The sequence below is a fragment of the Saimiri boliviensis genome, chromosome 5 (assembly GCF_048565385.1).
Source record: "Saimiri boliviensis isolate mSaiBol1 chromosome 5, mSaiBol1.pri, whole genome shotgun sequence".
In the NCBI taxonomy this organism is placed as follows: Eukaryota; Metazoa; Chordata; class Mammalia; order Primates; family Cebidae; genus Saimiri; species Saimiri boliviensis.
In genome coordinates this window covers 92037507-92043672 of record NC_133453.1, presented here as the reverse complement: position 1 = coordinate 92043672, position 6166 = coordinate 92037507, and the positions used below count along the sequence as shown (strand labels likewise).

Sequence of the window (6166 nt, the reverse complement as noted above, 5' to 3'; positions counted from 1 at the left end):
TTCTAGCTGCTGGAGAGAAGTTCTGAAGTGGTGTGCATCATCTGGCTCCAGTCTACAGGTCACCTCAGACCAGCAGGAAAAGAAATTAGACCCTGCATTCCATGTATGAAGGCATTTTGTCTGCAAGGCAGCACCGCAGTGATAGCCCAGGCACAGATTGGGGACATGCTGAAAACTTTCAACATCCCCGCTTCGTATTTGATGGACACAAAGAGAAAAAAGACTGGCTTTTGAAAGATAACTTAACCTTCTTGAAAAGTAAATCAAACTCAGAATCCTCCCAGACACCAGGTAACTCATTTTCCAACTTCATCCTGGCCAGGCTGTTTGACCCTGCTTATTTGGTGGGAGTCCTTGGGGGCATCTTCTCTGATTGAATCCAGCTGCAGTCTAATGGCCAGCTGTCCTCTCAGCCTCTGATCAGGACCTTTCAAAGGTCTAGTCAGAAACTCCTGGGGAGTGGTATACCGTATCAGAGACCTGAGTGTGCTCCAATTTGTCATGGTTCTGATTAAGTGGATACATAGCAGATGGTGTCTTGTTTTAGATGGAGATGAGTAGGTGAGAAATTGTCTGGCTATGTTGAATTCTTTTAATTAAAAAAAGAATGGGAAAAATAATCTGCAGCTGGTATGTCATTTTTACCTCATAAGCACAGTTTTCTTTCATTCAGTCATAAAAGGCAAGAAGAGAAAACACAAACTCTCTCAATTTGGGACAAACCTAAGAAAGTCATTTCCTCTGTGGTATGAATATAGGGTTAGCAAATGATTTCTTTAAAAAACAAAAAAAAAAACGGTCAAGTGCATTTATTTTTCCTTTGAAATGGACAGCAACAGAATAATGGAATTATCTGTTCAACAGTTGTCAAAGATATGTCCCCAGACCAACATTATCATTATCACTTGGGAGTGTGTTGCAGACAAAGTCAGGCTCCACACTGGACCTTCTGAATTAAGAATTCTGGGTTGAGGAGTCAGGCCCAGAAACATGTGTTATAACAAGTGGGCTAAGTGATTCTGACATGCATTAAAATTTGAGAACCACTGTTTCAGAATACTGAAAATTCACTGTACTGAAAAGAAGGCTATTAATTTTTAAAAGACTTTCAGCATCAATCCCCATATTGATAATTTTTTTTTGATACTTATCAAATGCTTATATACCACAAGGAAACTGAAGCACAGAGAGGCTAAGTAACTAACCTGGGTAAAGCAAACTACTAAGTGGTAGAGTTAGGATTTGGACCCAGGAAGTCAGGCTCTTGAGTGCAGGCTGGTCAGTTTTCCCATGTGCTCTTCAGGAAGCCTGCTTTATCACCAGACCTGGAGGTACTATGCATGGCTTAGATAGCACACAGTCCATGCCACTCAAAAGTTTCAACATCTTCCTGTCAATACCTCATATCCTTGTCCCCTCAAACCCTGTAAACTCTATATTTAGTTCATTTATTACATCATTCTCCTCTATTAAAATGTAAGTTTCATGCAAAATGCATTCAAATTTTTTTTTACTATGGAAATATTCAAACATATGTGAAAGTAGACAAATAGTATAATTAACCCAATTTATCTGTTACCACTTTCAACAAATACCAATATATGGGTAATTCTTGTTTCATCTATATTTCTATCCATTCCCTATACCCTGGAGTATTTTCAAGTAAATCCTGAACATCAATCATATTATTTCTTCTGGAAACTTTGCAGAATAAACACCTAAAAGAGCTCTGAAAAATATAACCTTTATATCATAGCTTTAAAAAATACCTATAATTTCTTAAAGTCTTCAATGTGCAAGCAATATTTAGATTTTTCTAATTTTTCTAAATGTTGCTTTAAAATGTATTTGTTTAAATCAAGATCCAAATAATGTCCATATATTTTGATTGGTTGCAAGACCCTTTACATGGCATTAGGTCTGTAGGTTTACCCATCATCATTCTGTACATATTTCTCCAGTTTTCTTTCCCTTGAAGTATTTTGTTGTTATTATTATTGATAAAATCAAGTAATTTTATCATATTAAGATTAGCAAACTTTTTCTATATAAGGCCAGATAGTAAATATTTTATGTTTTGAGAGTTATATGTGCTCTGTTTCAATTGCTGAACTTTGCTGTTCAATCATAAAACAGCATAAACAATATGTAAACAAATGGACAAGGCTATGTTGCAATAAAACAATATTAACAAAAATAGGTGAAGAGCCAAATTTGGCCCACAGGTCATAGTTGCTGATCCTTCCTATGAAATGCCATAGTCACATGTCATTAATTACCCACCTATGAAATCCTCTATCAGGTCTTCTGTTTCTTGTAGTTTCTGTAAATTGGTAGTTAAATCTAAAGGCTTAATCAGATGTTGGTTTGATTTTATTTTCTTATTCATTTATTTTTATTTTGTGAGACAACTTATATACATACATATTTTTATACATCAAATATACATATACATAAAATATGTATACATATATATGTGTGTGTGTGTGTGTGTGTGTGTGTATATATATATATATATATATATATATATATATATACATACACAGAACTCCCAAAGTTCTATAATTTCAGAACTTTTGGAGGTTGAGCTGGGAAGACTGCTTGAGCTCAGGGGTTTGAGTCACACCTGGGCAACATAGTGAGACTCTGTCACTAAAAAAAATAAAATAAAATAAAAATTAACCTTATCAACCTTCAATCTCTATCTTATTCCAGTCATGCCAAAAATCTGGTTCTCAAGGACATGGACATAATTACCCATTTGATTTATTAAATGTCTCACAGTATAGACCTAACAGACTCAGAATAATAATAATATTACTTTCAAAGGTATTATAACTTAAAATATATATACTTATATATATACATGTGGAACATGTATACATACATATATGTATATAAGTTGTCTCACAAAATAAAAATATATGAAAAATGAGTGTGTATATATGTATATATATAATTTTCATTAGGGGGTTATTACAACAAACAAAAGAAAACCAACAAAGAAGCAGTGTACATTCATCATAGTGTACTTTTATCACATTTTGAGATGTATTTATTCATTTATGATCAGTCCCCAGGTCTATTGATAATATCTAAATAGCTAGAAGACAGTAATATTCTTATTTCATTATTACTTCTTATTTATTAGATAGAACAGTGTTACAAACAGAAATTATCTTTGTTCACCCTGAAGTACAGTTCATACAGGAAAGACAGAATAATTGCTTGATGATTTAGCTTATTACAATGAGTTTGTTCTCTAGCATCCTTCAAAGATATCTAAACTTTTAAAGTATCAGTATAAACCTATGATATAAAATATTTGAAACTCCTTAATCAATTGCCCCTGTTATTCATATGGCACACACATTTTTCCATCTTTGTTCAGTAGAAGTTTTTCCAAATTGTGTCTGATTCTTTTTGGCACAATCCTACTAGTCTTTGAAAGCATCCCTATTTTAAATTATGGCAAGATGTTTCAAATTTATCTTATAAATTATCTGCCCCAGGTGCTGAATTATCCCTTTCTCCAATGAGTCCTGGTTCCTTTTACTGACAAAAGGCATGTAGAGACCATAATCTGAGCATTAGGGATCTGTTTGCTAATGGGTTAATCATTGTTTCTAGGGTTATTCAGTGAACAGAGCTGGAAATTATTTTCTTAAGAAAACATGCATAATGAGTTTATATAGAAGCCCAAATATTGTTAGCCAGGCACAGTGGCTCAGGCCTGTAATTTCAGAACTTTGGGAAGCTGAGCTGGGAAGACTGCTTGAGCTCAAGGGTTTAAGACAAACCTGGGCAACATAGTGAGACCCTGTCTCCAAAAAAAAAAAATTAACCTTAACAACCTTCAATCTGTATCTTCTCCTAATCATGCCAAAAATCTGGGTTCTCAAAGACATGGACATAATTAATCATTTCATTAATTAAATATCTTACAGTATAGAGCTAGCAAACTCAGAATAACAATATTACTCTCAAAAGTACTATAACTTAAAATAATTTAATATTATTTTAAAGTTATTTTTGTCATTTTAAGTTCTTTTTGTCCTAGGGATATACAATCACGTTTCTGAATTTTAAAATCACCTGGAGTAGTTCCTTTCTATGTGACTATTCTGTTTCTGTGCTCTCCAGTATGGTAGCCATAAGCCACATACAGCTAGTAAAAATATAATTTAAGTGACTTCACTATGACTTAAAATTAAGTTTCTCAGTCATATTAGCTGCATTGTAAGTATCCACATAGCTAGAGGCTACTATATATTAAATGGTGGAGATATAAAACATTTTCATCATCACATTAAGTTCTATTTGGTACACGGTTAAGTTTATTTTCTTTTTAAAAAATTTTTAGAAATTTCTTTTATATGTATTCTACTTTGTTTTGTTATTAGGTGAAAATCTACAAAATTCCAAAGACAAATCAATAAACAATATATACTCAAAGAAATCTAGTCTCTATTCCTGTCCCCTTTACTCCGTTTTCTCCTTCCCACAACAGATAAAGTTTTAACATTTCTCTGCTTTATCTGTCTATTGATTTTTTCAGAATGTAAACAAACATATGTGTGTTTACATACATATATAACCTCTATTTTATTAAATGACAGCACACTATTTATTATTTAATTGAATATTTTTCTATGATTTACCAAAAAATGCAGTATAGTATAACCACTAATTCTTTAGAAATAAAGCAGTGCTAACTCACCCTTAAAAAGTCTTTTTAAAAAGTGTACTTGGCGATGTGGAGAAACCAATGAGACACTAAATCCCAAGGAAACTTAAAGATTTGGACAGTTATTAATACAGTAACTTAAAGCTCAAATTCATGATCAAAAGTAAATTCTGAAATTTCAAGTGGTGAATGAAGGGTGCCGTGTGTGTTGGAACACAAGAATGACCAGATCAGCCCAAAATGATGCCAGGGAGTGATACTGACTTGCTCTCCAATAAGAAAATTTCTAATCTATCTGAGTTGGTTGCCAACAAATGCAATTTTTTTTGGAAAGGGTGGAACATGTTCATATTTCCTTAGTTTTTGTCAACAACTTAACAGCTGTGTTCCAAATGGACTGAAGTTGAGCCAAAATATTATCTGGCAGCCCTGAAAACAAAATCTGACAATAATTGATTTTCAGAGCATTCACACTATGAATCCCAACATTCCACAGTCTGGGGACATTGGGGAGATAAAGGGGTGGTGAACATAGATCTTTATTTTCTTATTTCTAGATAGTACATGGCCAAAGAAAATATAAACAAGAGATTAGTCCCACCATTGTGTTCTATTTCTTCAGACAGAGTGAAATATCTATAAGATATATAAAAAATATCTTTTTCTGCCTGGATGCTTTGCACTAATCTAGAAGGAGCCTTGGTTACCATTATGCCACTTTGATGACACAAGACAGCGTGTACGTAAGCATAATATCCCCCTTTGAAAATATGAGAAACATAAGTATTACATCCAATGCTGAGGAATATATTGAAGGCAACTCTCACAAGTTCTCAGAAACCTGTGATTCTTACAAGAAGAAATAAATGAAATATAAAGTACTGAACATATTTCTCTTAGAGATGTTCTCCAAAGCTAGTGAAAGGCATTGCAGGTGCTCACCTTGGCAGCACATATACTAAAATTGGAACCATATAGAAAAGATTAACATGGCCCCTGTGCAAGAATGACAGGCAAATTTGTGAAGCGTTCCATATTTTTCAGATTCACCAGAGTTGAAATGAAGGAAAAAATGCTAAGGGCAGCCAGAGAAAAAGGTCAGGTTACCCACAAAGGGAAGCCCATCAGACTCAGAGCAGATCTCTCAGCAGAAACCCTACAAGACAGAAGAGAGTGGGGGCCAATATTCAACATCCTTAAAGAAAAGAACTTTCAGCCTAGAATTTCATATCCAGCCAAACTAAGCTTCATAAGCGAAGGAGAAAGAAAATTCTTTATGGACAAGCAATTGCTGAGAGGTTTCATCACCACTAGGCCTGTCTTACAAGAGCTCCTGAAAGAAACACTAAACAAGGAAAGGAACAACCAGTATCAGGCACTCCAAAAGTGTACCAAATGGTAAAAACCATCGACACGATGAAAAAAATGCATCAACGAACAGGCAAAACATCCAGCTAGCATCAAAATGGCAGGATCAAA

At 34.0% G+C, this 6166-nt stretch overlaps 1 non-coding gene across 1 annotated transcript; it reads left to right on the top strand.

Moving 5' to 3' along the window:
- Window positions 1-5621: 5621 nt before the first annotated feature.
- LOC120364397 (U6 spliceosomal RNA) lies at window positions 5622-5728 on the top strand. Its single transcript, XR_005579659.2, has one exon. It is a non-coding gene; the product is annotated as a U6 spliceosomal RNA (small nuclear RNA).
- Window positions 5729-6166: the final 438 nt, after the last annotated feature.